This window comes from Puma concolor, chromosome B4 (genome assembly GCF_028749965.1).
Source record: "Puma concolor isolate L17-30 chromosome B4, mPumCon1.1.hap2, whole genome shotgun sequence".
NCBI lineage: Eukaryota > Metazoa > Chordata > Mammalia > Carnivora > Felidae > Puma > Puma concolor.
In genome coordinates, this window is record NC_141673.1 from 33,130,639 (window position 1) to 33,145,611 (window position 14,973).

The window sequence follows — 14,973 nt, forward strand, 5'->3', positions numbered from 1 at the left end:
GCTCCAGGCTCTGAGCCATCAGCCCAGAGCCTGATGCGGGGCTCGAACTCACGGACCGTGAGATCGTGACCTGGCTGAAGTCGGACGCTTAACCGACTGCGCCACCCAGGCGCCCCGATGGAGGCTTTTAAGTGTTAATGTTTCACCTTTTTGAATATAACAGACACTGTTATTTAGTCAACGCTATGATGTCTAACATGAAATGCTGCACATTTTTAATGAAATTATCAAGAATATTTTACCTTCTGTAAAGCAAACAAAAAACAGTAAGTTTGTTATTTGGCAAAATTACTCTGAATTTACCAAAAAACAATAAAAAAGTTTAATTTAAGGAAAAAACAAAATGAAATTTCTTTCATATAGACTTTGATTTATAATATTAATATGAATTCCAAAGCTTATCATGGACTCTTTGTGAAGATATATTCTTTTAATAAATGATTACTTCAATGATTTTTGAAACTCATCTTCCATTGAAAGCATTTTAAAAATATATTTATTATATGATTTTAAGAATTTAAACTGAATAAATGTGTAATAAAAATACACATGAACATATTTGTCAACTTAATCATTTTTAGTGTACAACTAAATAGTGTTAAATACATTTATATTGTTCAGTTTATCTCCAGAACTTTCTCATCTTGCAAAACTAAATATTCTCTTTCTCTCTTTTGTATATGTGTGTGTACACATATACAGTACATATATTGTACATATGCATATATACATGTAATCTTCATATACATGCAGGAAATTGTATTTATATTTAGAGAGAGTAATATTTTATTTTGTATATATGTGTGTATATGTGTATACACCCACACAACACACCACACACATATATATGAAAAAGAGATTGGAGGAAGGGATATACCCTTAAGGTGTTAACAGTGGTGGAATTTATACATTTTATTCTTTTTATTCATGTATTCATATTTTTTGACAATGAAAATATAAACTTAAAATTTTTTTTTTTACATTTATTTATTTTTGAGAGACAGAGAGACAGAGCACAAGTTGGGGAGGGGCAGAGAGAGAGGGAGACACAGAATCCGAAGCAGGCTCTAGGCTCTGAGCCATCAGCACGGAGCCCAAAGTGGGGCTCTAACTCACCAACCGTGAGATCATGACCCGAGCCAAAGTTGGACGCTCAACTGACTGAGCCACCCAGGCGCCCCAAAGTATAAACTTTTTTGTTAAAAGAAGTAATAAAACTTAGGTTTGTATTTAGACATTTACATTCTTAAAGAAGCAATATTTTTATTCCATTATTTTATGATGAAATGGTAATAAATTTAAAAAAACAAAATTAAACTTAATTAAAAATTAAATTAAAAAATCAAAAACAAGAATCATGGTTTTTCAGACCATTACTATGTCATACAGAAAACAGCATATATGTTTGATGCTTTGATTTTAAAAATACCTTACACTTGGAAAAATATTTAGAATTTTTCACCTTTGATTTTTTTCATCATATCAGTAAAGATTTAATATTTACTTTTGCACTTTTTTATTATGGTAAAATATATAACATAAAATTTATGATTGTAACCATTTCTAAGTGTAATAGTTCAGCAGCATGGTGCACTCATCACCACTATTCATGTCTACAACTTTTTTCATCTTCCCACCCTAAAACTCTATACCCATTAAAAAAGAGCTCCTTGGTCTTTCTTTCCCTGATCCCTGACAATCACTACTCTATTTTCGGTTTCTATGAAATTGACTAGTTTAAGTACCTCATGTAAGTACAATCATTTAAAATTTATCTTTTTGTGCCTGACTTATTTTACTTAGCATAATGTCTTCAAGATTCATCCATATTGTTATATGGGTCAGAATTTCCTTCCCTGTAAAATCAAATAATATCCCTTTGCATATGTATTCCACATGTTTTTTTAGTGTTTATTTATTTTTGAGAGAGAGAGAGAGAGGAAGAGAGCGAGCACATGAGCAGGGGAGGGCAGAGAGAGAGAGGAGAACAGAGGATCTGAAATGGGCTCTGGGCTGACAGCAGGGAGCCTGATGTGGGGTTCAAGCTCACCTCAAGACCCTGACCTGAACTGAAGTCAGATGCTTAACCAACTGAGCCACCTAGGTGCCCCGTTTTCTTTATACAGTAATTCTTAGTTAGGTACTTGGGTTGATTTCATCTTTGAGCTATTGTGAAAAATACTGCTATGAACATGGGTCCATGCATATCTGCTTGAGTCCCTTTCAGTTCTTTTAGGTATGTACTTAGAAATGAAATTGCTAGATCATAGAGTAATTTTATTTTTAACATTTGAGGATCTGCCTTTTGTTTTACATAGCAGCTTCAGTATTTTACATTCCTACTAATACACTAGCGTTTGAATTTCCCCACATCCTCACCAGCCTTTTTTATTTTCTGTTTCTGATAGTAGCCATCTTAATGAGGGTGAGATGTCATATCATTGTGGTTTTGATTTACATTTCTCTAATGATTAGTGATATTGAATATCTTTTCATACACTTATTGATCTTGTATATCTTCTTTAGAGAAATGTTTATTCAAGTCCTTTACCTATTTTTTTAATTGTGTTGTTTGCTTTTTTTGGTGATGATTTGTATGAATTATTTAAATGTTTTAAATATTAACCCCCCTATAAGATATATGATTTTCAAATATTTTCTACTATTCTGTGAATTGCTTTCTCATTCTTTGGATTGTGTTGCTTGCTCAGAAGTTTTAAATTTGATGTAGTCCAGTAGCTCCAAATGTTATATCCAAAAAATCATTGCCGAATCCAGTGTCACAAAACTTCCCTCTATGTCCTTACAGTTTTATAATTGTTTTACACTTAAGTCTTTCATCTATTTTGAGTGAATTTCTGTATATGATAGAAGTGTTCAACTTCATTCTTTCACATGTGGACATGTAGTTCTCCCAGCACCATCTGTTAAAAAGATTGCCCTTTCTCTTGAATGATCTTAGTACCATTGTCAACTCATTTGACCATATATGCAAATTTTTATTTCTGTACTCTCTGCTCTTCTGTCCTGTCTGTCTTTATGTCAACACCACACTCCATCTAATGACTGTGGCTTTGTGGTCAATTTTGAAATCAGAAAGGTAAGATCTCCCATTTTGATTTCTGTTTTCTAGATTGTTTTGGATATTTGAGAACCTTTGAGTTTCAATATGCATTTTAGAATGGATTTTTCTGTTTTTGCCAAAAATACCATTGGGATTTTGGTAGGGATTGCATTCAATCTGTAGATAACATTGGTAGCATTGACATCTTAACAATATTAAAATTTCCAATTCATGGATACAAGATTCCATTGATTTCTGTCCTCTTTATTCTATTTATTTATCTATGGTAATGTTTATAGTTTTTGGTGTGCAAGGCTTTTACCTCATTTGTTAAATTTATTCCTAAGTTCAATATTATATGTTTTTTTTTTTTATTTAAATTTTTTTTTTTCAACGTTTATTTATTTTTGGGACAGAGAGAGACAGAGCATGAACGGGCGAGGGGCAGAGAGAGAGGGAGACACAGAATCAGAAACAGGCTCCAGGCTCTGAGCCATCCGCCCAGAGCCCGACGCGGGGCTCGAACTCACGGACCGTGAGATCGTGACCCCTGGCTGAAGTCGGACGCTTAACCGACTGCGCCACCCAGGCGCCCCTCAATATTATATGTTTTAATGCAAGTCTCTTTTTCTGTTCAATGCTGTCAGTTTAGAAAGATGTTATATATAAGTTGTCTTTTATTAAACCTCACATATATATATTTCTTATCTACCTAACTTATGTCTCTTTTATTTATAAATGCATTTATTTATAAGCAAGATGCTATTTCTATGTTTATTTTATTTTTAACTTCATCATGTTGCAATCATCTTCCATGTTATAAAGTCAGTCACTCTAATAACTTTTGCAGGATAAATAAGTTATTAAAATTTAAAAATGTAATTTAAAAATGTCTAAATGTTGATTGATTTTTTTAAATAAAATAAGCCACATTTTTAGACTGCTACAGCTAAAATAAAACTAAGAGAAAATTAATTATTTTAAAAATCATGTATAGTGACAAAGGAAATAAATCTCCATTCTGATTATTGCTAATAAAAATAATTTGTGGGAGGTCATCTGGGTGACTCAGTCAATTATGTGTCTGACTCTTGATTTTGGGTCAGGTCATGATCTTATGGTTTGTGATATTGAGCCCTATGTCGGGCTCTACACTGACAGAGCAGAGCCGGCTTGAGATTCTCCCTCTCCCTCTCTCTCTGCTTTATCATTTATTAATAATAAAATTAATTTTAGTATACATTCAGTCTCTTTATATGTTAATTGAAATTGCAAGTGGGAAAGTAGTATTTTACAAAGAGCTTGCAGAGAACCAGGTGTTTAATAACAAAATAATTAAAAAGTGAATTTCTGTAGGCCTGTAACACAACTATGTAATGGAAATGAAATGCAACTCTTACCACAACTTAGCTTTGCATCATGTTAATTGAAGAGAATATGAAAATGAGAATGTTCATCAGCTAGAGAATTTTTTAGTATATTTCTCCAAAACTTAGTAAGATGGTTTCAAGGTGTTGTTTTTTCTTCTAAGAAAAAGTCCCTTCTAAGCAAGGGACTCTTAACTATAGAAAACAAATGGAGGATTACCAGAGGGGAGGTGGGTGGGGGTTGGGTGAAATAGGTGATGGGGATCACTTGCTGGGATGAGCCCCAGGTGTTGTATGGAAGTGTTGAACCACTATATTGTACACTTGAAACTAATATTATACTGTATGGTAACTAACTTGAATTTAAATAAAAACCTAAAAAAGGAAGGGATCAAAAAAGAGGAAGATAGGGGAGAAATGGAGCAAACCTGCAGAACAGAAAGACACAAGAGGTATAGAAAAATATAGAAGACAAAATGAAAAGGAGAAAAAAAAGGAGGGAAAAGTAGTAAAAGAGAGAAGTGGAAAAATATAAATGAAAGTATAAGGAAAAAATAGATGACAAGAGAACTGAGGTGTGCCATATTCATCACAAACTCAAAATTGTATAAATCAGCACAGATATATGAAAGTGAAAAGCAGGCATAAATTGCTAAGGAAGGAGGAAAGGGAGGGAGAAAGAAAGAAAAAGAGAAATCTAAAGAGAAGAGAGGGGAGGGGAGAATGATTTCCAAAAAGGAATATATATTTTACGTGAAAATTGACTTTACTGAGATGGTCACCAAATCATCACAAGACAAGCATTAACTCAGAGCATAAAATTAACTCTATTTGAGGGAAATCAGGATGGTTTCAAAGACAAAGTAATATTTAACCAAAACATTCCATATGTAGGAATTCCATATAAAGGAAATCTCTAGCTCCACAGTTCTAGTGAAACACTCTAGGTACAAGCGGCAGCATGTGTAGAGGTCTTAGAGGTAAAATCCAACGATGTGGTTCATCATTGTTTTTCCCCGTAAGGTTGCAATCTTGTCAGGGTAGGTGTCAATTGAGAAAGCAACACAGTCAAATCTTGTTGTTAGAGGAGGTCATCAAGAGGATGTGACCTCTGACCCTGAGTAGACCTGAGCAGTCCGAGGCTCTTCGCACCCTCTTCTGTCCTTGGAGTGAATGTACTGCTGTGGGATGCAGCCTTGGGAGAGTAACTGTAACAGAGTCCAGTTAAAGCCTCTATGGAAACCTTTAAGCTTAGGGCAGGTATGGAGAGCTCCTCATTGCAGCCACTCAAGACAAGCCTCCTACATAAGTTCTCTTGCTTATTAAACCTGCCATCTACCCATTGGAGTGCCCTGCTTCTTCTGTCTCTCCCTGTCCTTTGCATATGGGGATCAGTTTCAGACTGCAACCCAGATGCTCCCACAGTTTCGAGCCAACACTTGCAGATCATCTTAAAGACTTGGGCGTTATTCTTCAGGTGATGATGAGTAAATAAATTGTTGTAAGCAGGAGAATAATATAGCATGTATACTCTAGAAAGAATTGACAGCTAGGTAAAAGACGTTGAAGTAGGAAAGTACTTGAAACAGTAGTGAAATAAAAGGTTCTTGTCTTTATGCAGGTAAGAGATGGTGAAAGCTAGAAATAATGCCATGAAAGCTAGAAATAACAAAAGGTTTTAAAGAAGGTAGAATCAATTGATAATAATCTGGATATTAGAAGTGAAGGAAGAAGGTGTAAATAGTATGACTGTTAAGTTTTTGTCTTGGCAAACTAGGTATGTGGCGATGCTTTTTACCTGACTAGCATGACATGAAGAGTGGTCTTCCTAAAATGCAAATATGATTATTTTTCACCTCTATTTAACAGCCCTCGATGACTCTCCATTCAAAAATAAAGTCCAAACCTCTTTATATAGCATAAATGACTCATTATCTCTCTAGACACATCTCTTTATATGCCCTTCATACCTCACTCTACACTTGAGCAATACTGAATTACCCTCAGTTATCCATATATACATGTAATATACATATTTCCCCTGGGGTTTTGTTCCCAGTGCCTGGAAATAATCCTTATCCTTTTAATCAGGATTTACTTAGTCTTTTCCTAAATGTTACTTCCTATAAGAAAGAAGACCTAATACCCCAGGAATAGTTCAGGTATCACTCACATATAATTGCATGAGTTCCTGAATTTATTGCTGTGATATAGTGTTAGTAAAATTGATAATTTATAAGTGGAGATATACATCTGAAAGTCTTAAAAGTATGTGCCTTGTTCACTACTGTAATTGTTATTTTAACTGAGATGCTCAATACACATGTGTACAATGCAGTTGGGTAGCACTCAATGGTCGGCTATTAGATATATTAACTTCTATCATTTTTCATTTGCTTTATCTATTTTGAGCCCTAAACACCATGGTCATTATAAAAACAGCAATTGAGAATGATAAGTAGCTTTCCTCCTTCCCTTTCTTTCTTCCTTTCCTTTTCTTTTGTGGTCTTTGAAAATCTACTGGATAACTGTAATTCCCGACTGGGATACTGAAGCTAATTCTTTTGGACTTTCTTGTGTTTTTTCCCCAGTGATAGCTATAGAGTTGCCACTTCTGAAGAGGGAGAAAGGCTGGGGCATTTGCTAGGGTGTTTCCTTTCACATCTCCTATTTCTTCTTCCCTCCACCTTCCTGAGTAAAGTGATCAGCCACAGCTACAGGGTGGGTGGAGAAAAAAGGAAAAATTCAATTTGCTTTATCTTTTGGCTCTCAGGTCACTATATCGTCTTTGCTTCCCTCACAATGTATACACCTCATTTTTGTCTTGGAAGGAACCCTTTATTTACAGAAGAAGTAACCAGACATAGAGCATTACAGAATGCCATGAAGAGAGTTATAGAAAGATAATATTGTTTTGTTTTTAGCAGCATTTAAAAACATGTACATGAGCTCATGGGTGATGATAGTCTTAACTGTCCTTTCTGATAAAGTAAAAAGTGTTTCATATAGAAAATGCAAGTAGAGAAATCGAGCTGAAAATTTTGATAACCCGTCTGTGTTTTGTGTATTTCCAACACACCAAGTAAAGTGTACTGAGTCTCAAATCCAGAATATTATTAAAATTCTAAAAGAATTGTCTAATTCAGCAGAAAAAATATATCACAACAAATCATTCAACTGAAATAAACAGAATTCAAAAATGGCTTGCTTTAATTTAGAAGGAGAATAATTTATGAAGCATAGTTTAATTTGGAACATCTTATTTTCTTTACGATGATATTCAAAGAGTCAATATTTACTTCTGTGGTCACTTATTAGGATTCCACATCCCCTTTTCTATTTGTATATAAGTTCTGAATTATAACTAATGTTGAAAATGATGCACTTCTTTGTGGAACTGAATTAAAAGAAGTGATTGTTAATAAAAAATACAATTACTCATATTAACATATGACATTTTAAAACAAAACCTTCTACATATTATACAATAACGCAAAATGGCTTTAGGACCTAAAGAAGGCATGTTCTGTACACAAATGATCTTTAAAACTGCAAAAGGGATATGATTTAATATGTTAGTTGAAAAGTTTAAATGTTTCTTTCAGATAGAAATGTATGTAGCATGATAGTATGGATTCTAGACTGTAGTTTGAAAGAAAGCAATAGTGAAAATGAATTTCATGCCAGTAGACACTTTAGAAACTAGATTTAGCAGCAGTCACATTAGCTTAGATAATGGGAGAATTTTTCTTCATTGAAAATGCTCTGTGTCGCTTAAGAAGAACTTACTGAGGCAGCCTGCCATCTAGCTTTTTCACAGAAAAACAGGCTTACAGACTGCAGATGAGAGAGTCTGGAGCAGAGACAATTTTAACTTAGCCATTCCTAATTTATCTCAAGCATTTTCAATTCATCTTCACTGCTCTATGCACACAGGAACACCAGATTGCCGTCCCTGGGGAACAGAATGCAACCAGGGATCTGGAGAGCTGTCACATTCCAAGAAATATTTAAATTGTGCTGATTTTCTTCTGGAGAACTGAGCCCAGGGAATGAAACTCTCCATCAAGTCATAGCTTTGCGGGCAATAGATCAGAGGATATTGCCAGTTTTCTAATGGATTATTGTTATCGGGCAGGTTTTCTCTGAAGGTACGTAGTTATTTTCTCAATTCATTACCCTCTCCTATTTATCAGGTAACGATCTAATGAGCTAGAGATCCAAACCGGGGGAAAAAAGAGAAAGATGTTAAGTAGTCGGTATTGACTAAAGAATGACACTTTATTGCTGCATGTTTATAGGTGAATAATCTGACTCCTTCAGTAAAGATTAGTAGAGGCTAGTTTGAATTGCATTGTCAGCAAAAACAGGCGAAACCAAAACAAAACCGTGCTGCAGGCTGCATTATCATAAGTTCATATTAATTCTCTTGAGGATTTTCCGTAGCTGCAGCGTATAATGAAGGGAAATACATACTTTGGAAACTCAGCTAACCTTATACAGTTTAAAAATATTTTTACATAATCGTGATGTTTCCTCCATGTATTCTCAAATACAAACTTTGTCTCAAATGCTGTTATTAATTCTGGTGCCATTGATATTTATGGTATTTAAATATATGAATGATAAAAGTATTTAATTTAAAGAGATTCTATTGGGAGTCTTCATGAGAATGTTATATTAGTGAACTTTGCTGGCTTTAAAGATCTTTATTTTTAAGTTTGAAAGACTCTTCCTCAAATTAATGCTACATTTTAGGAAAATATGCAAATCATAAAAATTTATTATTCAACTTTGTCTGATGAAGTGAAAAAAACCTCTATACATCTATGAAGTACACAAAACTGTTTAGCAGAGTAAAATCTTAAAAGCTGGAAAACTTCTGAGTATTAGCTGAACCAAAAAAATGGACAAAGCTTATCCTGCACTGAAATTTAGCTTATTATATCTATGACACATTAGAACAGGAAGAGGGGTGACTTCCATGCCTGTTTCCTAAAAGTTAAAGGTATATGTGTAAGAGGGGGTTCTGTGTCAGAATGTGAGTGGGAGTGTAGGATAGAAAGCACACACGTAGTAATCACAGTAAGTTTATGAAAATTAAAAATATGATATCAGGGCTTTTGATGTCTTCAAGTGTCGTGCTGTTGTGTGAGTAGGCTCAGTGAAACCTACCATGGTGCACATAGTCTTCCATGGTAAAAATGACTATTAGAATGGGCAGAAGAGCGTGTGTATTTAACCTGGAGTGTGGTATACCTGCTACTGTATTTGGACTGGAACACAGAGTTTGTGGACCCATCAGTGGGTTAATCACAGGCTCGGGAGAAGAAATGGTGGCTCAGCTTCACGAGAGCACTTGTTCAATGTGTTCTCATTTCTTTGGAGCATTTGAGAGACTATTAGAAGAATAAAGGAGACGGAGAAGAAGGATTGAGTCACCCAGACAGTAACTTGGAGTTTATTCTCTCTTATCCTCAGAGGGACTGTAAAAGGCAAAAAATGGAAAAGAGGAAGGAGAAGAGAGTCCTCAAAGTGTACTTTTAAGTGCTTCTTTTTTCATGAATCTTACAAGAATTGAGGAATGGGGGTTTAAATTAAGGTTTCCCTATGGATTCCTCCATTTGGCAAGCTTTCTTTATGAAACATTTTCCCTCCACTCACTTAAGGAAAAAAAAAAAAAAGTGAGCTTGTTTCCAGCCTGGTTTCTTCCCCAGTAACTTGCAGCTCTAATACAAATCTACAGGAGCACGCTCCCTGAAACTGCATACACTCCTGAGTGTCTCAGACATTTACAATTCGTTGACTTATGAATGCCAAAGCTAAAGTGATTCCACTTTATTTATTTATTTATTTATTTATTTATTTATTTATTTATTTAAGCATAGGGAAGATATGGCAGCAGCTTAATAATGCATCCTTTCATCGGTATTTTTGATGTTAGATGAATAGAACAAATATGCAAATCAGGAGGGGTAGTTTTAGTTGTCAAATTGCAATAAAAATTTTTATTGCTCTGACCTCTTATTAACCTTTCTATCATATCATGCTAGTGTCTCTTGCCTCCCTATAGGGTTCATTTTTACCCAGCTCTCTAAATCTGCTCAGCTTCCAGGTCTAGTGCTAAAACTTGTTTTACTTCATCTAATGGTGAGTTTGTTGCAAAATATATTACTATAATTTCATTTTATTAGTTGCTGTTAAATATTTAATATTTATTGAGTGCCCATGATCTGTTTGGTGTTTCAAAGCAGTATATAGGAAAGAAGTATGTAATGGTATTTTTTTCCTAAATCAGCCAGTTTATTAATATTTCAGGACTTCTAATTGGTGCTCACAGAGGAAGGCAATTAAAGCTGGCTCTTTAGTGGCTGCTTATGTGCATGGAAGACATGAAATATCCTATATTCAGTCAATGATTTGCATTCAACTTTACTGAGGAACCCGGACTTATCATCCAGTTGTATTTAAATACCCCCTTTACTGTGTTCCATATGTCAAAATGTCATTATAGGCAGAACATTGGATTGAGGATAAGAAAAACTAGATTTAAGTGTGTGAAACAAGTCTGTGTAAGTTAATTAGTCTTCTACATACCTCTCTCCCATTAGCTGTATGATAGAGATAATGGAATCTACTCTTTAGATTCTTGTGGGTAGTAAAGATCACACAATTTAATTAACAAACACATAGTGTGTGCACAACATACATTCAATGAACAGTACTTATTTCTGAATGCATTTCATCGGAGTTTTACATATAGAATGTACCAATTGAAACTACCTTGACTCATCTTTCTTCAATATGAATGTGTGTGTGTGTGTACATGTGTATTATCATAGATCCATTGTTTAACAGTTTTAGTAATGGAAATAATGTATTGAGCATGTAGTTATTGCTCAGCACTAAAGTAATCTGCATTAGTCATACACAGATAAAATTAGATATTAAGATTAGCTTGAGAGATAGGTTGGCATATTCTCTATGGCTATCAAACAGCTAAATTTTCCACCATACCTTTCCAGGGAAAGCAGATAGAACTGTATCTCATTTTCCCACTTTTCTCTTCTCCCAAAAGATATGGAAATAGAAGAGAAGCCAGTAAATCCTCTTGCTCATTATGCTGTGCCCTTTGCTCCTTTAGTTTGTGTTTTATTTTGCTACAGTGGCTTGTCTAGTGAGATGGCCTCAAATCCTAACGGCGCAGAGTAGTTTAAGCATACAAATCCACCCCTGCAAGGAACAAAGAAAATATATGAATACTTTTCTTAAAACAAAAGACAGCTTTTGCTTTGAAAAAAGCTAACCAGTTTTTAATGAGAGTGGAACTGTTAAATGTGAATGTTCAATCCAGCCAGATGTTGACCTTAAGTGTGAGTTTGAATCTTTACAAAAATAGTATGCAAATCCAAGCTAGAAGCTGCTTTCTTTAGGTCACAAGACTGCTGAAAAATTCTGAGTCTGAATTTCTCAGATGCATTTCATATTGAGTTAAGCATATACCTACTTTAATATTCTGAGCCCTATGGGGAGGTAAATTAAGCATCATACAACTCTCTCATATAGCTTTGTTTTGGAATTTGGAAATAGATTTACAAATGCCCCTTTTTATAAAGGGGAACCACCAAGTAATTATTTTGGAAGTGTGTTACTGGAAATTATCTAGCACATTATGACTGGATCAAGATGTGGACATAAAAGCAAGTACCTGCTGAAAAGCTATACTTTTTATTGTTTTTGTTGTTTTGAATCAATATCTGTTGTCAGTGTCAATCCTGTCTTAAAATCAGTGAATCAACCTACTCACCAATAAGGTGAAGGTTTAGGCATCTGACTTCATTTTCCACAAGACCCTTGAATTTCTTGTTCTGTTGTTTAATTCCAAACTTTGGATATTTTCATTTAGTACTCAAGGTGACTAGAACCTATGTTCTAATTCCAACTCAGTTGTCTAATTTGTAAATGTGTGTGAAGGGTAATGATAATATTCATGTGGTTGTGTGGACTGAATGACAAAATATCATAAAGTAGTGTTCCAGGGGCTTGTTGATATAAGTACTAAAAAATGGTAATGAGTTTTGTTGCAATCATAACATCACCATCTTCAGGCCCATCCCTGATATTGGGTTTCCTGTTATTCAATGTGATTATCAGATCTCTTTGGGGGGACCCAGGTATGTGTTCAGCTACATTTTTCTTTTGCCTATGACTTCCAGTAAGTAACTATTTTCATTAAGTCAGCCCTGCTCCTTTGACTTAACCTTAAACAGCTTAACTACCAATTCCTTGAGGTGTTTTTCCCTCAGCAGACTCTTAATGGGAAAGCAGATATCTTTGAGCTTAGTGATTCTCCCCTTGTGTCTCCATTTGTATTGACAAATGTATAGCAAAGGAGACACAAAGAAGACACTGATTCACATGACAGATGTAACTTCCTCAGGCTTCTAGAACATGGGCTAGGCCAACCAACAAAAATTGTAGGCTGAATTGTCTCTCCCTAAAATTCATATGCTAAAGTTCTAATTCTTGGTACCTCATAATGTGAGTGTATTTGGAGACAGGGTTTTTAAAGAAGTGCTTAAGTTACAGTGAGGTCATCAAGGTAAACCCTAACCTAGTATGACTGGTGTCTTTATCAGAAGAGGAAATGTAGACACAGACGTGTATAGAGGGAAGACCATGTAAAGACACCAGGAAAAGGTAGCTGTTTATTAGCTGAGACAGAGGACTCAGAAGAAACCAGCTCTCCTGACACTTTGATCTCAACTTCTAGCCTCCAGAATTGTGAGGGAAAAAAATTTCTGTTGTTTAAGCCACCCAGTCTGTGGTACTTTATTCCAACAGCCCTAGAAAACAAATACAGTAAACATTTTAGATTTTTTGGAACCACTAAGCTCTTTTCCACATATTCCTCCTCCTCCTTCTCTTTCCTTATTCACCCCTTTAAAGATGTAAAACAAACAAACAAACAAAAAAAAACAAAAACAACAAACAAAAACAAGAAAACAAATCCTTTCAGGGGCCATATTTGGCCATGAGCATAGTTTGCCAAACCTCGTCCTAGAATAGAAAGATCTTTCAAGGTTTGGGCAAAAGATAGTCCTAAGCTTCCATGTTTTTGCATAGGATAGTCTACTTTGCAGATGGTACCACTGATTTTTAGCCTAAAAATATAACTTTATCCTTTTAGTCTTCCCAAATCCCTTCATATACCTCAATTTGATGTGGATATCTATAGAGCATAATATTTCCACTCTTAATTGACCCTTTAAAGCCATAAGTTAAATGGCATATGAAAATATTAATAACAGCGTTTTGTATTTGCTGAGTACATTCTGTGGGCCAAAGACTATTCTAAACACAACATATATTTTCTCATGTTAATCCTACCAACAGCCTGGTAGCTGTTGCTATAATCATTTTCCTGATACGGAAATCGAGACAGGGAGACATGAAGCAATTGCCTGTGGTTATTTAGCATAAGTAGCTTAGTGGCTACCCAAGGTTTGGATAGAGAATCTTAGGCTCAGAGTCTGGCATTTAACTACTATACTCTAATGGCTCTCAGATCATGGAAGCATTTTATGTTTACTGTAAGAACAGCTGTGAAAATGTGGAAAAATACATACCAAACACAATTGAGGTGAAAGAGAGGGAAATGATGTGGTGCTTATTTCAATCCCACATTTTTATGTGAATGTAGTAAGTATGATAGTTTTCTAGTTAATTATGTAATTTCTGTTTGTATTTTTTATAGAGAGCATGAATTGTCTTTCTAGGACTTTTTTTGTCTTCAAAATATCATATAGCAAATGAGTATGGATAAAGAGGTTAGGCTCATCATGGAAGGCCTAAAGAGCAAAATGGTATAATTTTAAAACTCACAGGAATTTCATATTAATTTTGCATATAAGTAAGTTAATACTTTAATAATTCATATAATATGGAAAGTAATGAATAAACAAACTGACTACTGGGTGTAAATACTGTATTACTTCTAGTTATTTTAATGGAATCAACAGGTAGTAGGTTTGAATGTGCTCAAAGCAGGACCTGTTCAAATGAAAACTTTGCCAGGTGGCAATTCTGCTTTAAATCTAAGAAGCATATGTTGTGTGTTGTGTGAATTCCTGGATTGTCCTTTTTAATTTCATCAATACATCTGATATGCCTTCAGTACTTCTGTAGAACTGAATCATATTTTCTAGCCATATCTGAATTTGGTAGAACACCTTTGAAAAGAAAAAAATAGGCCAGTACTACTATGCAATGTGAGTACAGTTGACCTACTTCATAAATTATTCTTCTGTTACTTCATTAGCAGAAGAAATCCTTGTGATATTGTCAGATGTCCACATCGAATATAAGAAATGTAATCATCATAAAGTGGAAGGTTGTCTATCACCTGCCAAAATCGACAAAGTACATAAGCAGTGTTAATAGTTTCAGCTTTTAGTTATATTGTCCAGTGACTAAAATGTATGCATATGTATACGTAGAACCTCAAATAAAGCACTAGACTTATTTAGAAGATTATTACAA

The 14,973-nt window shown here is 34.7% G+C and overlaps 1 protein-coding gene across 3 annotated transcripts in view; it reads left to right on the plus strand.

The window, feature by feature from the left end:
• The first annotated feature begins 8,265 nt into the window (after positions 1 to 8,265).
• The window catches only part of MGAT4C (MGAT4 family member C), a 754,867-nt gene continuing 748,159 nt past the window's right edge, over positions 8,266 to 14,973 (plus strand). For all 3 annotated transcript variants that reach the window (XM_086712708.1, XM_086712707.1, XM_086712709.1), the window contains exon 1: positions 8,266 to 8,582. The gene's annotated coding sequence lies outside the window, so the exon portion shown is untranslated. The remainder of the gene's footprint in view (positions 8,583 to 14,973) is intronic.